This window comes from Haliotis rufescens, unplaced genomic scaffold (assembly GCF_023055435.1).
Source record: "Haliotis rufescens isolate VD_foot unplaced genomic scaffold, xgHalRufe1.0.p SCAF_11, whole genome shotgun sequence".
Lineage (NCBI taxonomy): Eukaryota > Metazoa > Mollusca > Gastropoda > Lepetellida > Haliotidae > Haliotis > Haliotis rufescens.
In genome coordinates this window covers 44,826,867-44,849,926 of record NW_025963791.1, presented here as the reverse complement: position 1 = coordinate 44,849,926, position 23,060 = coordinate 44,826,867, and the positions used below count along the sequence as shown (strand labels likewise).

Genomic DNA, 23,060 nt, shown 5'->3' with positions numbered 1-23,060 from the left:
CAGCTAGATACTGTCACACTCTGGTGAATACATCAGCTAGATAGTGTCCTACTCTGGTGAATACATCAGCTAGATACTGTCACACTCTGGTGAATATATCAGCTAGATACTGTCACACACTGGTGAATATATCAGCTAGAAACTGTCACACTCTGGTGAATACATCAGCTAGATACTGTCACACTCTGGTGAATATATCAGCTAGATACTGTCACACTCTGGTGAATACATCAGCTAGACATTGTTCCAGTCTGGTGAATACATCATAGTAATACAGCGAGCTTTCTTTTAAAATTGTATATGTATCGCTGAAAGTGGAATGATGCCTATGGCAAAATTTTCGACCGATTGACATGAGTTAGAATATCTTATTCATTCGCAGAAGCAAAAATCCGGCATTTGACGCATAGTGATTGATATGGAATGGAAATTTTGAATTCTCACCACAAATGATCTGGCGGACCCTTGACAGAAACAAACTACGGGGGAACCAGTGTCAGTATCGCGGACATACAGGACTCAATCTCGTGATGGATGATCCGGCGCTGTCTGGTGGGGCTGACTGCCGCAACATATTGAAATGTAAGGGGTCGGGGTGAGAAGACAGTTCATCATTGTTAATAGGTGAATACGGTGACTGTGTAAGGATGGCAGAACGGACTGTGGCTTGCTTAACATTAACAACCAAATGCTGCAGGCATTCAATATCGCCAAGTTTCCATGACATTTGCGTCTGTACTCAATAATTTACAATTTTACGCTTAAGCGACGGGACACGTCACAAGCAATAGCTAGCGAGGCGGCGGAAGCCGGTAAGAGAATTGGCGAAGTTCACGTAACTCAATAACACTGGTTTAGCAGGCGGCGAGGTCGCCAGAGGCAGATATTTGGGCAACACGGATGCCCATAGGTTTTTAATCAACATCGACAGCTGATTGATCAGCCTCTCTGATCAATATAAGGGCCAGTATGCCACCAGTTCAACATAGAAGAAAAAGGTTTTCTGTCTTCATTACGGAGAGGAAGCAGGGGCTCTCACTCACCGCTGAAGGCTGAACGAGCCAGTAAAGAGATATCTGTTAGCCAGTAGCTCATCGGGCCAACCACTGACAGTTTCTGAGGAGGGCAAACAATGCCAACATATGGCGTGTGATGGGGGCAGAGTTGGGGCGACTTGATACCACTGATCGGTAATCGGAACCCTTACAGAACAGTCAGTGGATTGTATGGCTACAGTGGCCACAAGAGACGTCAATGGCCAATGATTTCTGACCCAATACGACGAATCCGGATCTACACTGGCCCTGCGGATGTTGCCACTAACGACACACAATAGCACTCTCGTGTCCAAATCGCAAAAATGGGTGGAATTACAAAGCATGGTTGCCAGAGAGGGAGAATATTTTACCCGCCTCTTTTATAGACATCGTTTGGACTGAAAAGCCCTGTGTCCTTAGAAGTTGTGATAGACAAGAGAACAGATTGATGATGTTATAGACGGATGTGTTGCTGTTGGCGGTGAGCACACACGGAGGATGGTATAGACGGATGTCTTGCTGTTGGCGGTGAGAACACACGGAGGATGGGATAGACGGGTGTCTTGCTGTTGGCGGTGAGCACACACGGAGGATGGTATAGACGGAAGTCTTGCTGTTGGCGGTGAGCACACACGGAGGGTGGTATAGACGGATGTCTTGCTGTTGGCGGTGAGCACACACGGAGGGTGGTATAGACGGATGTCTTGCTGTTGGCGGTGAGCACACACGGAGGGTGGTATAGACGGATGTCTTGCTGTTGGCGGTGAGCACACACGGAGGATGGTATAGATCTCAGTCCCCAATAGCAAGTTATTATGTGTCTGTAAGTACTCATACCAAAGTGATGAAGGAAATGTCCCGGATATAAAGGGAGGCTGCTGACAATAGCCCATCCTAGGTATGGGTTACAACGTATCTAAATCAGACGTCGAATAAAGACAGTAGAGATATATATCCACAGTTCCAAGAACTCGAACCGGAAACATGTCACAGCCACTGTGTGGCCCGGATGTAGACCTAATACCATGAGCTGGAAGTTCTACGACAGTAGGACAACGTGTAAGGTAGGTGATGAGGTTCTTTCTGGCTACTGGCTATCACGGTATTGTATTACCAGTGTCTGACTGGCCCAAAGTGTCTCGTCGAGGTATATGATAGCACTCGTGACAATTTCTGACATGCGATTGTATCTCCCGTGCCCTGTTCTGGTTCTTGTGATTATGTTGTATCGTAGAGTGTCCCCTGTGCCTTCTGTCGGTCCGCAGTGTCCGTGTGGAAGTACATCACCAGTAGTTTGTGTTGACCTTGGTGTCTGGTTGTGTTGACCTCGGTGTCCTGGTGTCTTATATTGACTCATGAAGTCCTACTGATCCCATGGTGACCGGTGATGCATGACCTCACTATAGGACTTCATGGTAACCGGTGATGCATGGCCTCTGTAAAGGACTTCATGGTGACCGGTGATGCATGGCCTCACTATAGGACTTCATGGTAACCGGTGATGCATGGTGACACTATAGGACTTCATGGTAACCGGTGATGCATGGCCTCACTATAGGACTTCATGGTAAACAATCATGCATGGCCTCACTAAAGGACTTCATGGTGACCGGTGATACATGGCCTCACTATAGGACTTTATGGTAAACAATCATGCATGGCCTCACTAAAGGACTTCATGGTAACCGGTGATGCATGGCCTCACTATAGGACTTCATAGTAACTGGTGATGCATGGCCTCACTATAGGACTTCATGATGACCGGTGATGCATGGCCCCACTATAGGACTTCATGGTGAACAATCATGCATGGCCTCACTATAGGACTTCATGGTAACCGGTGATGCATGGCCTCACTGAAGGACTTCATGGTAACTGGTGATGCATGGCCTCAATATAGGACTTCATGGTAACCGGTGATGCATGGCCTCACTATAGGACTTCATAGTAACGGGTGATGCATGGCCTCACTATAGGACTTCATGGTGAACAATCATGCATGGCCTCACTATAGGACTTCACGGTAACCGGTAATGCATGGCCTCACTATAGGACTTCATGGTGACGGTAATGCATGGCCTCACTTTACGACTTTATGGTAACCGGTGATGCATGGTCTCACTATAGGACTTCATAGTAACCGGTGATGCATGGCCTCACTAAAGGATTTCATGGTGACAGTGATGCATGGCCTCACTATAGGACTTCATGGTAACTGGTGATGCATGGCCTCAATATAGGACTTCATGGTAACCGGTGATGCATGGCCTCACTATAGGACTTCATAGTAACGGGTGATGCATGGCCTCACTATAGGACTTCATGGTGAACAATCATGCATGGCCTCACTATAGGACTTCACGGTAACCGGTAATGCATGGCCTCACTATAGGACTTCATGGTGACGGTGATGCATGGCCTCACTTTACGACTTTATGGTAACCGGTGATGCATGGCCTCACTAAAGGATTTCATGGTGACAGTGATGCATGGCCTCACTATAGGACTTCATAGTAACCGGTGATGCATGGCCTCACTAAAGGATTTCATGGTGACAGTGATGCATGGCCTCACTATAGGACTTCATGGTAACCGGTGATACATGGCCTCACTATAGGACTTCATAGTAACCGGTGATGCATGGCCTCACTATAGGACTTCATAGTAACCGGTGATGCATGGCCTCACTATAGGACTTCATAGTAACGGGTGATGCATGGCCTCACTATAGGACTTCATGGTGAACAATCATGCATGGCCTCACTAAAGGACTTCACAGTAACCGGTAATGCATGGCCTCACTATAGGACTTCATGGTGACGGTGATGCATGACCTCACTATAGGACTTCATAGTAACCGGTGATGCATGGCCTCACTAAAGGATTTCATGGTGAACAATCATGCATGGCCTCACTATAGGACTTCATGGTGAACAATCATGCATGGCCTCACTATAGGACTTCATGGTAACTGGTGATGCATGGCCTCACTATAGGACTTCATGGTGACCGGTGATGCATGGCCTCACTATAGGACTTTGTGGTAACCGGTGATGCATGGCCTCACTATAGGACTTCATGGTGACCGGTGATGCATGGCCTCACTATAGGACTTCATGATAACCGGTGATGCATGGCCTTACTATAGGACTTCATGGTAACCGGTGATGCATGGCCTCAATATAGGACTTCATGGTGAACAATCATGCATGGCCTCACGAAAGGACTTCATGGTGAATAATCATCCATGGCCTTGATATAGGACTTCATAGTAACCGGTGATGCATGGCCTCACTATAGGACTTCATAGTAACCGGTGATGCATGGCCTCACTATAGGACTTCATGGTGACCGGTGATGCATGGCCTCACTAAAGGACTTCATGGTAAACAATCATGCATGGCCTCACTAAAGGAGTTCATGGTGACCGGTGGTGCATGGCCTCACTATAGGGCTTCATGGTAAACAGTAATGCATGGCCTCACTATAGGACTTCATGAAAACCGGTGATGCATGGCCTCACTATAGGTCTTCATGGTAAACAATCATGCATGGCCTCACTAAAGGACTTCATGGTGACCGGTGGTGCATGGCCTCACTATAGGGCTTCATGGTAAACAGTCATGCATGGCCTCACTATAGGACTTCATAGTAACCGGTGATGCATGGCCTCACTATAGGACTTCATAGTAACTGGTGATGCATGGCCTCAATAAAGGACTTCATAGTAACAGGTGATGCATGGCCTCAATGAAGGACTTCATAGTAACCGGTGATGCATGGCCTCACTATAGAACTTCATGGTAAACAGTCATGCATGGCCTCACTAAAGGACTTCATGGTAACCGGTGATGCATGGCCTCACTATAGGACTTCATGGTAAACAGTCATGCATGGCCTCACTAAAGGACGTCATAGTAACCGGTGATGCATGGCCTCACTATAGAACTTCATTATGACCGTTGATGCATGGCGTCACTATAGGATTTCATGGTGACGGGTCATACATGGCCTCACAACAGGACGGAATTCCTGAAACCAAGGTATAATGTGTTGCCCTCTTGTGGCACATAAACGTTCCTGCTTTGATTACCCACGTAATTGTGTTCATGTAAATGCATGCACGCACGCACACAGACACACACGCCCGCATGCACGCACGCCCGCAGGCACACCCACACCCACACAAACACACAGTAAATAAGTAAATAAATAAATAAACGAATACATGTACGATGCATTAGCTTTTATCTCAGAAAATTGTCATCATTGTCAAAGTTAATAATTATCTTAGATACATCCTCCCCAGCCAAGGGAGTTAACCGATTAGAAATGTCCAGTTTCCGCCCTCGCCGAACTAGGCTGAAATTCCGGAGTTACATATTGGCTGGACTAACGAGTCACTGCAAAGTCCAATCAAAATCCTGTAACGAACTATACATCCGGTACATAAACAACATGGATTTCAACGTGCAGATTTCGGTCGAATGAAGGATTTGAAAGCACGTGCACTGTCAACTGGTCTAATATAGTTTCTCATCTGTTTCTATTCGTGTTCTTTAACAGAAGTGTCACGTGGTACATTGGTGCCTTTTTCCTACGTCATATCCAAGCGAATGTGCCTCCTGTCATTTTGGCATTTCTTCCCGCTCGCCCCTTGGCGATCCTCCAGTAACGAAGGTCGGTGGTAAGCGCTGACCAAATTGATCGGGTAGATCAATCGTAGAACGTTGTTCACAAATCAGTCACTGGGTCATCTGGTCCATCCTAAATTATATACAGGGTGTGGTCATATAGGTGGAATATTGCTGAGTGCGGCGTGAAACAACACACAAACAAACAAGCTAAACTTCCCGCTCTGCTCATGGTGATCCTGATTCGGCCAACTTGCCCGCACAGGTCTACCTCACCGCAGGAACAGGGCTATACATCAGGACCAAATACAATTTTCATTTATCAGTACCAGACTGATGGGAACATATTTGAGAATTCTGTGTTTTAAGACCGGACCATCTGATGCAGCGTTGTTTGTGTGCGCTGCGAGAGATAACCCACGAGTGCAACAAGCGTCCATGTTGTTATACAGCACAGACAGTATCCCTTCCACATGAGCTACAGGTCAAACTAAACCACGTATCATCTTTCCATCAACACACTAATCAGCACATCCTCCTGCGTCAGGGCTAATAATATTGTTGTTGTTTGTTTGTTGTTTAACGCCGCACTCAGCAATATGCTGATAATATAAGTTGTAGCATTATCACGCGGGGTTCCGTGCGTCCCGCGTTAGGTTTTATACAACAAGCAGGAGGCGAGTGGTATTATCTCTAAAGAGGGATGCATAAAACCCCATGTATCCTTCGTGATACTGCTGCAACGAATTTATCTTACTCACATGTTTTGCTATGACGTTGTAAAAGAATTAAAACAGATTGAAAATTGCTAAAAAACAGCTGTTCGACTGAGCTGAGGTTAAGTTGTACTGTGTCATGTAACTTTCATTGTCTCTAGAAATAGGGTGCGACCTTTTGCTTCCAAGCTGGGTATAAAGGATTTATTCTCCCGCGAATATATCTACGTGCAGCCTGTTTACTTCGTGGCGGGGTACAAGGGATTTATTCTCTCGCTGTAAAATGTATTTCACTGCGTATTTTATCATGATCACGTGAACTAACCAGATCTCATCATTCTGACTTGGTGGTATGATAATGACAGATTGACCTTGTGAGAAGCGAGGACGAAGTGGTTTATCATCCGCCGACCACTGCAGCTGGATTGATGTACTTTCTACACGACTGAGCGTCGAGGCTTCATTAGCACCGACTGCCAGCATTAATGAAGAAGAATGAGTTGTCCGGAGGACACAGAGACATAAGCTCCCCTTCATCACGTGATGATCAGCTGTATCTGAAACACTATGACAATTACACTGCTCCACAGATGGACTGGGTACCTCGCGGACCCTTATCTCCCTAGTGTTACATAACATCCATTCATATCGCCTGTAGCAAGGAGAACGGTGTTACATAACATCCATTCATATCGCCTGTAGCAAGGAGAACGGTGTTACATAACATCCTTTCATATTGCCTGTAGCGAGGAGAACGGTGTTACATAACATCCTTTCATATCGTCTGTTTGTTGTTTTAACGCCGCACTCAGCAATATTCCAGCTATATGACGGCGGTCTGTAAATAACCAGACAATCCAGTGACTGACATCATAAGCATCGATCTACGCAATTGGGATACGATGACATGTATCAAGCAAGTCAGCGAGCCTAACCACCCGATACCTGTAGTCGCCATAGTCGTCTTTTACGACAAGCATAGGTTGCTGAATCTTCATGGGTATTATATCGCCTGTAGCAGGGAGAACGCTACACCTATGATAAAGTATATGTGTATACACAATGCCCCACCTGTTATAATTGATATGTGTATACACAATGCCCCACCTGTTATAATTGATATGTGTATACACAATGACCCACCTGTTATAATTGATATGTGTATACACAATGACCCACCTATGATAATTGATATTTATACACACCATGCCCACCAGTGATAATTGATATGTCGACACACTCCTACCTTCGGGATACTGGAAAGTCCTAACCTGAGTGTTTGTCTTGGTAATATTCTTCCCTTCTAATATTGATAACTTCAAACGAACTGCAGAATTCCTGCGATTCATTTGTAAGGGATTCTGGTAATAACCAGGAAGCTGTGAGAGGTAAGATTTCAGAGAGAGTTGATGTCGATTCATCTGGGCAATTCTAGAACACATTTACTTCACTAATAGCTCCGAACTGACTAAGTCGGGATTGTACTATGTATGTTTGTACTTTGGGAAAGTAATCTTTTTACAGAAAAAAATAATTGAAATATAATTCCTACTGATAATTGGAAGAGTACACGATTTTTTGTTTATAAAAGGATTTATTTTCTTATCTCTATAGCATCAGTGGACAAGAATCCTGGCGTTGTAAAAGATACCCCGTGCGTGTGTGGACATAGTCGGTCAAAGTCAGGATTCATTAATAAGATAGACATGCCTGTCGTGCTGATGGGGAAGCCATCATTCATTCATGAGATAGACATGACTGTCGTGTTAGAGGGGAAGTCAGGATTCATTCATGAGATAGACATGACTGTCGTGTTAAAGGGGAAGTCAGGATTCATTCATGAGATAGACATGACTGTCGTGCTGATCGGGAAGTCAGGATTCATTCATGAGATGGACATGACTGTTGTGTTGATGGGGACGTCAGGATTCATTCATGAGATAGACATGACTGTCGTGCTGATGGGGAAGTCAGGATTCATTCATGAGATAGGCATGACTGTTGTGTTGATGGGGAAGCCAGGATTCATTCATGAGATAGACATGACTGCTGTGTTGATGGGGAAGTAAGGATTCATTCATGAGATAGACATGACTGTCGTGTTAAAGGGGAAGTCAGGATTCATTCATGAGATAGACATGACTGCTGTGTTGATGGGGAATACAGGATTCATTCATGAGATAGTCATGACTGTCGTGCTGATGGGGAAGTCAGGATTCATTCATGAGATAGACATGACTGTCGTCCTGATGGGGAAGTCAGGATTCATTCATGAGATGGACATGACTGTTGTGTTGATGGGGACGTCAGGATTCATTCATGAGATAGACATGACTGTCGTGCTGATGGGGAAGTCAGGATTCATTCATGAGATAGGCATGACTGTTGTGTTGATGGGGAAGCCAGGATTCATTCATGAGATAGACATGACTGCTGTGTTGATGGGGAAGTAAGGATTCATTCATGAGATAGACATGACTGTCGTGTTAAAGGGGAAGTCAGGATTCATTCATGAGATAGACATGACTGCTGTGTTGATGGGGAATACAGGATTCATTCATGAGATAGTCATGACTGTCGTGCTGATGGGGAAGTCAGGATTCATTCATGAGATAGACATGACTGTCGTCCTGATGGGGAAGTCAGGATTTATTCATGAGATAGACATGACTGTTGTGTTGATGGGGAAGCCAGGATTCATTCATGAGATAGACATGACTGTTGTGTTGATGTGGAAGTCAGGATTCATTCATGAGATAGACATGACTGTCGTGTTAAAGGGGAAGTCAGGATTCATTCATGAGATAGACATGACTGCTGTGTTGATGGGGAAGTCAGGATTCATTCATGAGATAGACATGACTGTCGTGTTAAAGGGGAAGTCAGGATTCATTCATGAGATAGACATGACTGTTGTGTTGATGGGGAAGTCAGGATTCATTCATGAGATAGACATGACTGTCGTGTTAGAGGGGAATACAGGATTCATTCATGAGATAGACATGACTGTTGTGTTGATGGGGGAGCCAGGATTCATTCATGAGATAGACATGACTGTCGTGTTGATGGGGACGTCAGGATTCATTCATGAGATAGTCATGACTGTCGTGCTGATGGGGAAGTCAGGATTCATTCATGAGATAGACATGACTGTCGTGTTAAAGGGGAAATCAGGATTCATTCATGAGATAGACATGATTGTCGTGCTGATGGGGAAGCCAGGATTCATTCATGAGATAGACATGACTGGCGTGTTAAAGGGTAAGTCAGGATTCATTCATGAGATAGACATGATTGTCGTGCTGATAAGGAAGCCAGGATTCATTCATGAGATAGACATGACTGTCGTGTTAAAGGGGAAGTCAGGATTCATTCATGAGATAGACATGACTGCTGTGTTGATGGGGAAGCCAGGATTCATTCATGAGATAGACATGACTGTCGGGCTGATGTGGAAGTCAGGATTCATTCATGAGATAGACACGACTGTCGTGTTGATGAGGAAGTCAGGATTCATTCATGAGATAGACATGACTGTCGTGTTGATGGGGAAGTCAGGATTCATTCATGAGATAGACATGACTGTCGTGCTGATGGGGAAGCCATGATTCATTCATGAGATAGACACGACTGTGGTGTTGATGGCGAAGTCAGGATTCATTCATGAGATAGACACGACTGTCGTGTTGATGGGGAAGTCAGGATTCATTTATAAGATAGACATGACTGTCGTGTTAAAGGGGAAGTCAGGATTCATTCATGAGATAGACATGACTGTCGTGTTAGAGGGAAATACAGGATTCATTCATGAGATAGACATGACTATCGTGCTGATGGGGAAGTCAGGATTCATTCATGAGATAGACACGACTGTCGTGTTGATGTGGAAGCCAGGATTCATTCATGAGATAGACATGACTGTCATGCTGATGGGGAAGCCATCATTCATTCATGAGATAGACACGACTGTCGTGTTGATGGGGAAGTCAGGATTCATTCATGAGATAGACACGACTGTCGTGTTGATGAGGAAGTCAGGATTCATTTATAAGATAGACATGACTGTCGTGTTAAAGGGGAAGTCAGGATTCATTCATGAGATAGACACGACTGTCGTGTTGATGGGGAATACAAGATTCATTCATGAGATAGACATGACTGTCGTGCTGATGGGGAAGTCAGGATTCATTCAAGAGATTGACATGACACCTGTGTTGATGTGGAAGCCATCATTCATTCATAAAATGGACATGACTGTCGTGTTAAAGGGGAAGTCAGGATTCATTCATGAGATAGACATGACTGTCGTGTTAAAGGGGAAGTCAGGATTCATTCATGAGATAGACATGACTGTCGTGCTGATGGGGAAGTCAGGATTCATTCAAGAGATAGACACGACTGTCGTGTTGATGGGGAAGCCATCATTCATTCATAAAATGGACATGACTGTTGTGTTGAAGGGGAAGTCAGAATTTATTCATTCATTCATGAGATAGACATGACTGTCGTCGTGATGGGGAAGTCAGGATTCATTCATGAGATAGACATGACTGTCGTGCTGATGGGGAAGTCAGGATTCATTCATGAGATAGACACGACTGTCGTGTTGATGGGGAAGCCATCATTCATTCATAAAATGGACATGACTGTTGTGTTGAAGGGGAAGTCAGGATTTATTCATTCATTCATGAGATTGATATGACTGCTGTGTTGAAGTGGAAGCCATTATTCATTCATAAAATGGACATGACTGTCGTGTTAAAGGGGAAGTCAGGATTCATTCATGAGATAGACATGACTGTCGTGGTGATGGGGAAGTCAGGATTCATTCATGAGATAGACGCGACTGTCGTGTTGATGGGGAAGCCATCATTCATTCATAAAATGACATGAGATAGACATGACTGTCGTGGTGATGGGGAAGTCAGGATTACTTCATACATTCATGAGATAGACATGACTGTCGTGATGAAGGGGAAGTCAGGATTTATTCATGCATTCATGAGATAGACATGACTGTCGTGGTGATGGGGAAGTCAGGATTTATTCATGCATTCATGAGATAGACATGACTGTCGTGGTGATGGGGAAGTCAGGATTTATTCATGCATTCATGAGATAGACATGACTGTCGTGGTGGTGGGGAAGTCAGGATTTATTCATGCATTCATGAGATAGACATGACTGTCGTGGTGATGGGGAAGTCAGGATTTATTCATGCATTCATGAGATAGACATGACTGTCGTGGTGAAGGGGAAGTCAGGATTTATTCATGCATTCATGAGATAGACATGACTGTCGTGATGAAGGGGAAGTCAGGATTTATTCATGCATTCATGAGATAGGCATGACTGTCATGGTGAAGGTGAAGTCAGGATTTATTCATGCATTCATGAGATAGACATGACTGTCGTGGTGGTGGGGAAGTCAGGATTTATTCATTCATTCATGAGATAGACATGACTGTCGTGGTGGTGGGGAAGTCAGGATTTATTCATGCATTCATGAGATAGACATGACTGTCGTGGTGAAGGGGAAGTCAGGATTTATTCATGCATTCATGAGATAGACATGACTGTCGTGTTAAAGGGGAAGTCAGGATTCATTCATGAGATAGACATGACTGTCGTGTTAAAGGGGAAGTCAGGATTCATTCATGAGATGGACATGACTGTTGTGTTGATGGGGAAGTCAGGATTCATTCATGAGATAGACATGACTGTCGTGCTGATGGGGAAGTCAGGATTCATTCATGAGAAAGGCATGCCTGTTGTGTTGATGGGGAAGTAAGGATTCATTTATGAGATAGACATGACTGTCGTGTTAAGAGGGAAGTCAGGATTCATTCATGAGATAGACATGACTGCTGTGTTGATGGGGAAGTCAGGATTCATTCATGAGATAGTCATGACTGTCGTGCTGATGGGGAAGTCAGGATTCATTCATGAGATAGACATGACTGTTGTGTTGATGGGGGAGCCAGGATTCATTCATGAGATAGACATGACTGTCGTGTTAAAGGGGAAGTCAGGATTCATTCATGAGATAGACATGACTGTTGTGTTGATGGGGAAGCCAGGATTCATTCATGAGATAGACATGACTGTTGTGTTGATGGGGAAGTCAGGATTCATTCATGAGATAGACATGACTGTCGTGTTAAAGGGGAAGTCAGGATTCATTCATGAGATAGACATGACTGCTGTGTTGATGGGGAAGTCAGGATTCATTCATGAGATAGACACGACTGTCGTGTTAAAGGGGAAGTCAGGATTCATTCATGAGATAGACATGACTGTTGTGTTGATGGGGAAGTCAGGATTCATTCATGAGATAGACATGACTGTCGTGTTAGAGGGGAATACAGGATTCATTCATGAGATAGACATGACTGTTGTGTTGATGGGGGAGCCAGGATTCATTCATGAGATAGACATGACTGTCGTGTTGATGGGGACGTCAGGATTCATTCATGAGATAGTCATGACTGTCGTGCTGATGGGGAAGTCAGGATTTATTCATGAGATAGACATGACTGTCGTGTTAAAGGGGAAGTCAGGGTTCATTCATGAGATAGACATGACTGTCGTGTTGATGGGGAAGTCAGGATTCATTCATGAGATAGACATGACTGTCGTGCTGATGGGGAAGTCAGGATTCATTCATGAGATAGACATGACTGCTGTGTTGATGGGGAAGTCAGGATTCATTCATGAGATAGTCATGACTGTCGTGCTGATGGGGAAGTCAGGATTCATTCATGAGATAGACATGACTGCTGTGTTGATGGGGAAGTCAGGATTCATTCATGAGATAGACACGACTGTGGTGTTGATGAGGACGTCAGGATTCATTTATAAGATAGACATGACTGTCGTGTTAAAGGGGAAGTCAGGATTCATTCATGAGATAGACACGACTGTCGTGTTGATGGGGAATACAAGATTCATTCATGAGATAGACATGACTGTCGTGCTGATGGGGAAGTCAGGATTCATTCAAGAGATTGACATGACACCTGTGTTGATGTGGAAGCCATCATTCATTCATAAAATGGACATGACTGTCGTGTTAAAGGGGAAGTCAGGATTCATTCATGAGATAGACATGACTGTCGTGTTAAAGGGGAAGTCAGGATTCATTCATGAGATAGACATGACTGTCGTGCTGATGGGGAAGTCAGGATTCATTCAAGAGATAGACACGACTGTCGTGTTGATGGGGAAGCCATCATTCATTCATAAAATGGACATGACTGTTGTGTTGAAGGGGAAGTCAGAATTTATTCATTCATTCATGAGATAGACATGACTGTCGTCGTGATGGGGAAGTCAGGATTCATTCATGAGATAGACATGACTGTCGTGCTGATGGGGAAGTCAGGATTCATTCATGAGATAGACACGACTGTCGTGTTGATGGGGAAGCCATCATTCATTCATAAAATGGACATGACTGTTGTGTTGAAGGGGAAGTCAGAATTTATTCATTCATTCATGAGATAGACATGACTGTCGTCGTGATGGGGAAGTCAGGATTCATTCATGAGATAGACATGACTGTCGTGCTGATGGGGAAGTCAGGATTCATTCATGAGATAGACACGACTGTCGTGTTGATGGGGAAGCCATCATTCATTCATAAAATGGACATGACTGTTGTGTTGAAGGGGAAGTCAGGATTTATTCATGCATTCATGAGATAGACATGACTGTCGTGGTGAAGGGGAAGTCAGGATTTATTCATGCATTCATGAGATAGACATGACTGTCGTGTTAAAGGGGAAGTCAGGATTCATTCATGAGATAGACATGACTGTCGTGTTAAAGGGGAAGTCAGGATTCATTCATGAGATGGACATGACTGTTGTGTTGATGGGGAAGTCAGGATTCATTCATGAGATAGACATGACTGTCGTGCTGATGGGGAAGTCAGGATTCATTCATGAGAAAGGCATGCCTGTTGTGTTGATTGGGAAGTAAGGATTCATTTATGAGATAGACATGACTGTCGTGTTAAAGGGGAAGTCAGGATTCATTCATGAGATAGACATGACTGCTGTGTTGATGGGGAAGTCAGGATTCATTCATGAGATAGTCATGACTGTCGTGCTGATGGGGAAGTCAGGATTCATTCATGAGATAGACATGACTGTTGTGTTGATGGGGGAGCCAGGATTCATTCATGAGATAGACATGACTGTCGTGTTAAAGGGGAAGTCAGGATTCATTCATGAGATAGACATGACTGTTGTGTTGATGGGGAAGCCAGGATTCATTCATGAGATAGACATGACTGTTGTGTTGATGGGGAAGTCAGGATTCATTCATGAGATAGACATGACTGTCGTGTTAAAGGGGAAGTCAGGATTCATTCATGAGATAGACATGACTGCTGTGTTGATGGGGAAGTCAGGATTCATTCATGAGATAGACATGACTGTCGTGTTAAAGGGGAAGTCAGGATTCATTCATGAGATAGACATGACTGTTGTGTTGATGGGGAAGTCAGGATTCATTCATGAGATAGACATGACTGTCGTGTTAGAGGGGAATACAGGATTCATTCATGAGATAGACATGACTGTTGTGTTGATGGGGGAGCCAGGATTCATTCATGAGATAGACATGACTGTCGTGTTGATGGGGACGTCAGGATTCATTCATGAGATAGTCATGACTGTCGTGCTGATGGGGAAGTCAGGATTCATTCATGAGATAGACATGACTGTCGTGTTAAAGGGGAAGTCAGGATTCATTCATGAGATAGACATGACTGTCGTGTTGATGGGGAAGTCAGGATTCATTCATGAGATAGACATGACTGTCGTGCTGATGGGGAAGTCAGGATTCATTCATGAGATAGACATGACTGCTGTGTTGATGGGGAAGTCAGGATTCATTCATGAGATAGTCATGACTGTCGTGCTGATGGGGAAGTCAGGATTCATTCATGAGATAGACATGACTGTTGTGTTGATGGGGAAGTCAGGATTCATTCATGAGATAGACATGACTGTTGTGTTAAAGGGGAAGTCAGGATTCATTCATGAGATAGACATTACTGCTGTGTTGATGGGGAAGTCAGGATTCATTCATGAGATAGTTATGACTGTCGTGCTGATGGGGAAGTCAGGATTCATTCATGAGATAGACATGACTGTCGTGTTAAAGGGGAAATCAGGATTCATTCATGAGATAGACATGACTGTCGTGTTGATGGGGAAGTCAGGATTCATTCATGAGATAGACACGACTGTCGTGTTCATGAACAAGTCAGGATTCATTCATGAGATAGACATGACTGTCGTGTTGATGGGGAAGTCAGGATTCATTCATGAGATAGACATGACTGTCGTGCTGATGGGGAAGCCAGGATTCATTCATGAGATAGACACGACTGTCGTGTTGATGGCGAAGTCAGGATTCATTCATGAGATAGACATGACTGTCGTGTTGATGGGGAAGTCAGGATTCATTTATAAGATAGACATGACTGTCGTGTTAAAGGGGAAGTCAGGATTCATTCATGAGATAGACATGACTGTTGTGTTGATGGGGAATACAGGATTCATTCATGAGATAGACATGACTGTCGTGCTGATGGGGAAGTCAGGATTCATTCAAGAGATAGACATGACTGTCGTCGTGTTGATGTGGAAGCCAGGATTCATTCATGAGATAGACATGACTGTCATGCTGATGGGGAAGCCATGATTCATTCATGAGATAGACACGACTGTCGGGTTGATGGGGAAGTCAGGATTCATTCATGAGATAGACACGACTGTCGTGTTGATGAGGAAGTCAGGATTCATTTATAAGATAGACATGACTGTCGTGTTAAAGGGGAAGTCAGGATTCATTCATGAGATAGACATGACTGTCGTGTTGATGGGGAATACAGGATTCATTCATGAGATAGACATGACTGTCGTGCTGATGGGGAAGTCAGGATTCATTCAAGAGATTGACATGACACCTGTGTTGATGTGGAAGCCATCATTCATTCATAAAATGGACATGACTGTCGTATTAAAGGGGAAGTCAGGATTCATTCATGAGATAGACGTGATTGTCGTGCTGATGGGGAAGCCAGGATTCATTCATGAGATAGACATGACTGTCGTGTTAAAGGGGAAGTCAGGATTCATTCATGAGATAGACATGACTGTCGTGCTGATCGGGAAGTCAGGATTCATTCATGAGATAGACATGACTGTCGTGTTCATGAACAAGTCAGGATTCATTCATGAGATAGACATGACTGTCGTGCTGATGTGGAAGTGAGGATTCATTCATGAGATAGACATGACTGTCGTGCTGATGGGGAAGCCATGATTCATTTATGAGACAGACACGACTGTCGTGTTGATGGGGAAGTCAGGATTCATTCATGAGATAGACACGACTGTCGTGTTGATGGGGAAGTCAGGATTCATTTATAAGATAGACATGACTGTCGTGTTAAAGGGGAAGTCAGCATTCATTCATGAGATAGACATGACTGTCGTGTTAGAGGGGAATACAGGATTCATTCATGAGATAGACATGACTGTCGTGCTGATGGGGAAGTCAGGATTCACTCATGAGATAGACACGACTGTCGTGTTGATGTGGAAGCCAGGATTCAGTCATGAGATAGACATGACTGTCATGCTGATGGGGAAGCCATGATTCATTCATGAGATAGACACGACTGTCGTGTTGATGGGGAAGTCAGGATTCATTCATGAGATAGACACGACGGTCGTGTTGATGAGGAAGTCAGGATTCATTTATAAGATAGACATGACTGTCGTGTTAAAGGGGAAGTCAGGATTCATTCATGAGATAGACATGACTGTCGTGTTAAAGGGGAATACAGGATTCATTCATGAGATAGACATGACTGTCGTGCTGATGGGGAAGTCAGGATTCATTCTAGAGATTGACATGACACCAGTGTTGATGTGGAAGCCATCATTCATTCATAAAATGGACATGACTGTCGTGTTGATGGGGAAGTCAGGATTCATTCATGAGATAGACATGACTGTCGTGTTAAAGGGGAAGTCAGGATTCATTCATGAGATAGACATGACTGTCGTGCTGATGGGGAAGTCAGGATTCATTCATGAGATAGACATGACTGTCGTGTTGATGGGGAAGCCATCATTCATTCATAAAATGGACATGACTGTTGTGTTGAAGGGGAAGTCAGGATTTATTCATTCATTCATGAGATAGACATGACTGTCGTCGTGATGGGGAAGTCAGGATTTATTCATGAGATTGACATGACTGTCGTGGTGATGGGGAAGTCAGGATTTATTCATTCATTCATGAGATAGACATGACTGTCGTGGTGATGGGGAAGTCAGGATTTATTCATGCATTCATGAGATAGACATGACTGTCGTGGTGAAGGGGAAGTCAGGATTGTTTCATGCATTCATGAGATAGACATGACTGTCGTGGTGATGGGGAAGCCAGGATTTATTCATGCATTCATGAGATAGACATGACTGTCGTGATGAAGGGGAAGTCAGGATTGTTTTATGCATTCATGAGATAGACATGACTGTCGTGATGAAGGGGAAGTCAGGATTTATTCATGCATTCATGAGATTGACATGACTGTCGTGGTGATGGGGAAGTCAGGATTTATTCATTCATTCATGAGATAGACATGACTGTCGTGGTGAAGTGGAAGTCAGGATTTATTCATGCATTCATGAGATAGACATGACTGTCGTGGTGATGGGGAAGTCAGGATTTATTCATGCATTCATGAGATAGACATGACTGTCGTGGTGATGGGGAAGTCAGGATTTATTCATTCATTCATGAGATAGACATGACTGTCGTGGTGAAGGGGAAGTCAGGATTTATTCATGCATTCATGAGATAGACATGACTGTCGTGGTGATGGGGAAGTCAGGATTTATTCATGCATTCATGAGATAGACATGACTGTCGTAGTGATGGGGAATTCAGGATTTATTCATTCATTCATGAGATAGACATGACTGTCGTGGTGATGGGGAAGTCAGGATTTATTCATGCATTCATGAGATAGACATGACTGTCGTGGTGAAGGGGAAGTCAGGATTTATTCATGCATTCATGAGATAGACATGACTGTCGTGGTGATGGGGAAGTCAGGATTTATTCATGCATTCATGAGATAGACATGACTGTCGTGGTGAAGGGGAAGTCAGGATTTATTCATGCATTCATGAGATTGACATGACTGTCGTGGTGATGGGGAAGTCAGGATTTATTCATGCATTCATGAGATAGACATGACTGTCGTGGTGATGGGGAAGTCAGGATTTATTCATGCATTCATGAGATAGACATGACTGTCGTGATGATGGGGAAGTCAGGATTTATTCATTCATTCATGAGATAGACATGACTGTCGTGGTGAAGGGGAAGTCAGGATTTATTCATGCATTCATGAGATAGACATGACTGTCGTGGTGATGGGGAAGTCAGGATTTATTCATGCATTCATGAGATAGACATGACTGTCGTGGTGAAGGGGAAGTCAGGATTTATTCATGCATTCATGAGATTGACATGACTGTCGTGGTGATGGGGAAGTCAGGATTTATTCATGCATTCATGAGATAGACATGACTGTCGTGGTGATGGGGAAGTCAGGATTTATTCATGCATTCATGAGATAGACATGACTGTCGTGGTGATGGGGAATTCAGGATTTATTCATTCATTCATGAGATAGACATGACTGTCGTGGTGATGGGGAAGTCAGGATTTATTCATGCATTCATGAGATAGACATGACTGTCGTGGTGATGGGGAATTCAGGATTTATTCATTCATTCATGAGATAGACATGACTGTCGTGGTGATGGGGAAGTCAGGATTTATTCATGCATTCATGAGATAGACATGACTGTCGTGGTGAAGGGGAAGTCAGGATTTATTCATGCATTCATGAGATAGACATGACTGTCGTGGTGATGGGGAAGTCAGGATTTATTCATGCATTCATGAGATAGACATGACTGTCGTGGTGAAGGGGAAGTCAGGATTTATTCATGCATTCATGAGATTGACATGACTGTCGTGGTGATGGGGAAGTCAGGATTTATTCATGCATTCATGAGATAGACATGACTGTCGTGGTGATGGGGAAGTCAGGATTTATTCATGCATTCATGAGATAGACATGACTGTCGTGATGATGGGGAAGTCAGGATTTATTCATTCATTCATGAGATAGACATGACTGTCGTGGTGAAGGGGAAGTCAGGATTTATTCATGCATTCATGAGCTAGACATGACTGTCGTGGTGAAGGGGAAGTCAGGATTTATTCATGCATTCATGAGATTGACATGACTGTCGTGGTGATGGGGAAGTCAGGATTTATTCATGCATTCATGAGATAGACATGACTGTCGTGGTGATGGGGAAGTCAGGATTTATTCATGCATTCATGAGATAGACATGACTGTCGTGGTGATGGGGAATTCAGGATTTATTCATTCATTCATGAGATAGACATGACTGTCGTGGTGATGGGGAAGTCAGGATTTATTCATGCATTCATGAGATAGACATGACTGTCGTGGTGAAGGGGAAGTCAGGATTTATTCATGCATTCATGAGATAGACATGACTGTCGTGGTGATGGGGAAGCCAGGATTTATTCATGCATTCATGAGATAGACATGACTGTCGTGGTGAAGGGGAAGTCAGGATTTTTTCATGCATTCATGAGATAGACATGACTGTCGTGATGAAGGGGAAGTCAGGATTTATTCATGCATTCATGAGATAGACATGACTGTCGTGGTGATGGGGAAGTCAGGATTTATTCATGCATTCATGAGATAGACATGACTGTCGTGGTGAAGGGGAAGTCAGGATTTATTCATGCATTCATGAGATTGACATGACTGTCGTGGTGATGGGGAAGTCCGGATTTATTCATGCATTCATGAGATAGACATGACTGTCGTGGTGATGGGGAAGTCAGGATTTATTCATGCATTCATGAGATAGACATGACTGTCGTGGTGAAGGGGAAGTCAGGATTTATTCATGCATTCATGAGATTGACATGACTGTCGTGGGGATGGGGAAGTCAGGATTTATTCATTCATTCATGAGATAGACATGACTGTCGTGGTGATGGGGAAGTCAGGATTTATTCATGCATTCATGAGATAGACATGACTGTCGTGGTGATGGGGAAGTCAGGATTTATTCATGCATTAATGAGATAGACATGACTGTCGTGGTGATGGGGAAGCCAGGATTTATTCATGCATTCATGAGATAGACATGACTGTCGTGGTGATGGGGAAGTCAGGATTTATTCATGCATTCATGAGATAGACATGACTGTCGTGGTGAAGGGGAAGTCAGGATTAATTCATACATTCATGAGATAGACATGACTGTCGTGGTGATGGGGAAGTCAGGATTTATTCATGCATTCATGAGATAGACATGACTGTCGTGGTGAAAGGGGTGGGAGTGATGGATCTCAGTAGTTGGTAGGCGTGCCTACTGTCAGCTCAACGATCACGGATGTTTGAAACAATTAGGGCCCCTGACATGGAGCAGCTGTTGATTCATGTAGCCTATGTCCCGAGGTTAAACAGTCAAAAATTCATCAACAATTTCTTCTAGCCCTATTTGGATTTGTCTTACCTCCACTGTTGTGATCGATGAATGTTTTTTGCTCAGTCGCCATTTTTTTGGGTCAAACCAAATCAACGATTTTGAAGTTCCGAAATTCTCGAAACAATTCTCTAGCGTCCTAATGTTCAGATTAGATATAAAAACCTCTCTGATTCTTAAGGGGGAGAGATACAATGTACTTAATGGCCGTGAAATTATCTCGACCGTGGTTATTTCCACCGAGGAGGGCGCGGAGCTGCTTTTAATGACATAAAAGTATGAAGCACGTGCCCTGAAGCCCACCAAGGACAAATTCTCCTCCCCTCTTCTGACATGTTGTGGAACCCAGGAGCCAAGTGTGTCGTACTGTTCATGGCTGATCTCTCTGTCACAGTGCCTGTAGAATAAACATATAAACTATAGTTTGCTATTACTCAGGATATGTAAAACAAATCTCAGCTGATTCCCCGTGAGTTGTGTGAGGTGATAGCTCTTGTCTGTGAGGAATCATACCTCCTGAGACCTAAGGCTTGATATCATCTGTAGGATACGATCTCATCTTGGGTCCGATCTCTTCCTGGGAATCCCTTGAGACCCTATCGATGGCCTTTGGATGTGTTATACCTCCACAAATGGCATTTCTAAAGGTACAAATTATATCATGAGCTATCATTAGTCAAAAGTGTTGTTGACAAGATCCTCAGAGTAGAACGGATGTGTTCTTGATTTATCCACCTGGAAGCCACGCGGGATTTGTCCAGCGGTATCGTGGAAGACATGATACTGTCTACGGTTGTGGGTTTGTTAGAAGGAAGCACCGATCTGGATGCAGATGTCTACACACAAATTGCACAATTGGTTAACATCGTCTGGTTTGTGTAACAAACTCTAAGCTGGTTTACATCCACTTTTCTAAGGACAATTGAGTAGCTCCAGGCTCACCTGACACTGGTGTTTAACACTGTCCACGATAGCAAACCTTTCCGTTTATCGACCGGTAATACTTTCCAGGCAACAGATGTTTTGGGACTCAAAGTTTCAACTCATTCCAAGTTTTCACTATTAATCATCTGTATTGCCTGCGTAACATTAGGTGACAAGCGTCTGACCTCTACACACGTTCAAAATCATGGCGTCTGATCTTGCGCTACCAGTAGGTCATTCTGATGCGTTGTAGTGTCATACATTCCATCTAACATAGAAAAATAGGTTGTAACTTTCCAGACGATAAGTGCAGCGTGGCTTGTGTTAACTGGTTTGGCATTGCTAATCTACCACACGAATGGTTATGAGTGAGTGAGGGAGTATGGTTTTACGTCGCTCTTAGCAATATTCCAGGGACATCACGGCGGGGGACACCAGAAATGGGCTTCACACATTGTACCCATGTCGGGAATCGAATCAGGGTTTTCGATGTGACGAGCGAACACTTCAACCACTAGACTACACGACCGCCCCTGAATGGTTATGAAGCCATCCTTGTATAACAGCAAAAGACGGCGGCATCTGAACTCGCACATGTCTTCTAGTAAAGTAACAATGCTAAAAGTCTCCGTCCGTAACCAGCATGTAGAAGGCACTAACACTCACTACGCAACCGACTTCACAGCGATAAGCAGAAGAGACAGCGGTATATATGTTACGGCCAGACTGTGCAATTAGTCATTTCATGAAATTCATAACCAGACATGTCATGATATGACAAAGTAATTCTGGATTTCCGAAATGACTAAATAAGAAATAAAATAAAAAGGCCTCCTTCATATTTTTATATACACACAAATATTTATGTTACAGTCAGACACATGTGATGACAGACTTTACTCACTTAAAAGACTTTGTTGTTGTGGCAATTTAAGCTTTGGTAACAGCGGCTGTCGCATTTCAGTTTAGTCTTGAAGCCCTTACACCGATTTGTACGGCATGTTTGATGACCGCTGTTACCCTGGCTGTTACCATGGCCTGTAGACGATATCACTGTAACCTTGGTGTGTAGACGATATCACTGTAACCTTGGTGTGAAGACGA

General features: G+C 43.8%; 1 protein-coding gene across 1 annotated transcript in view; it reads left to right on the top strand.

Moving 5' to 3' along the window:
- Window positions 1–843: 843 nt before the first annotated feature.
- LOC124122896 (ras-related protein Rap1-like) overlaps window positions 844–23,060 on the top strand; it is a 46,536-nt gene continuing 24,319 nt past the window's right edge. Inside the window, exon 1 of the mRNA XM_048392831.1 lies at window positions 844–2,101. The gene's annotated coding sequence lies outside the window, so the exon portion shown is untranslated. The remainder of the gene's footprint in view (window positions 2,102–23,060) is intronic.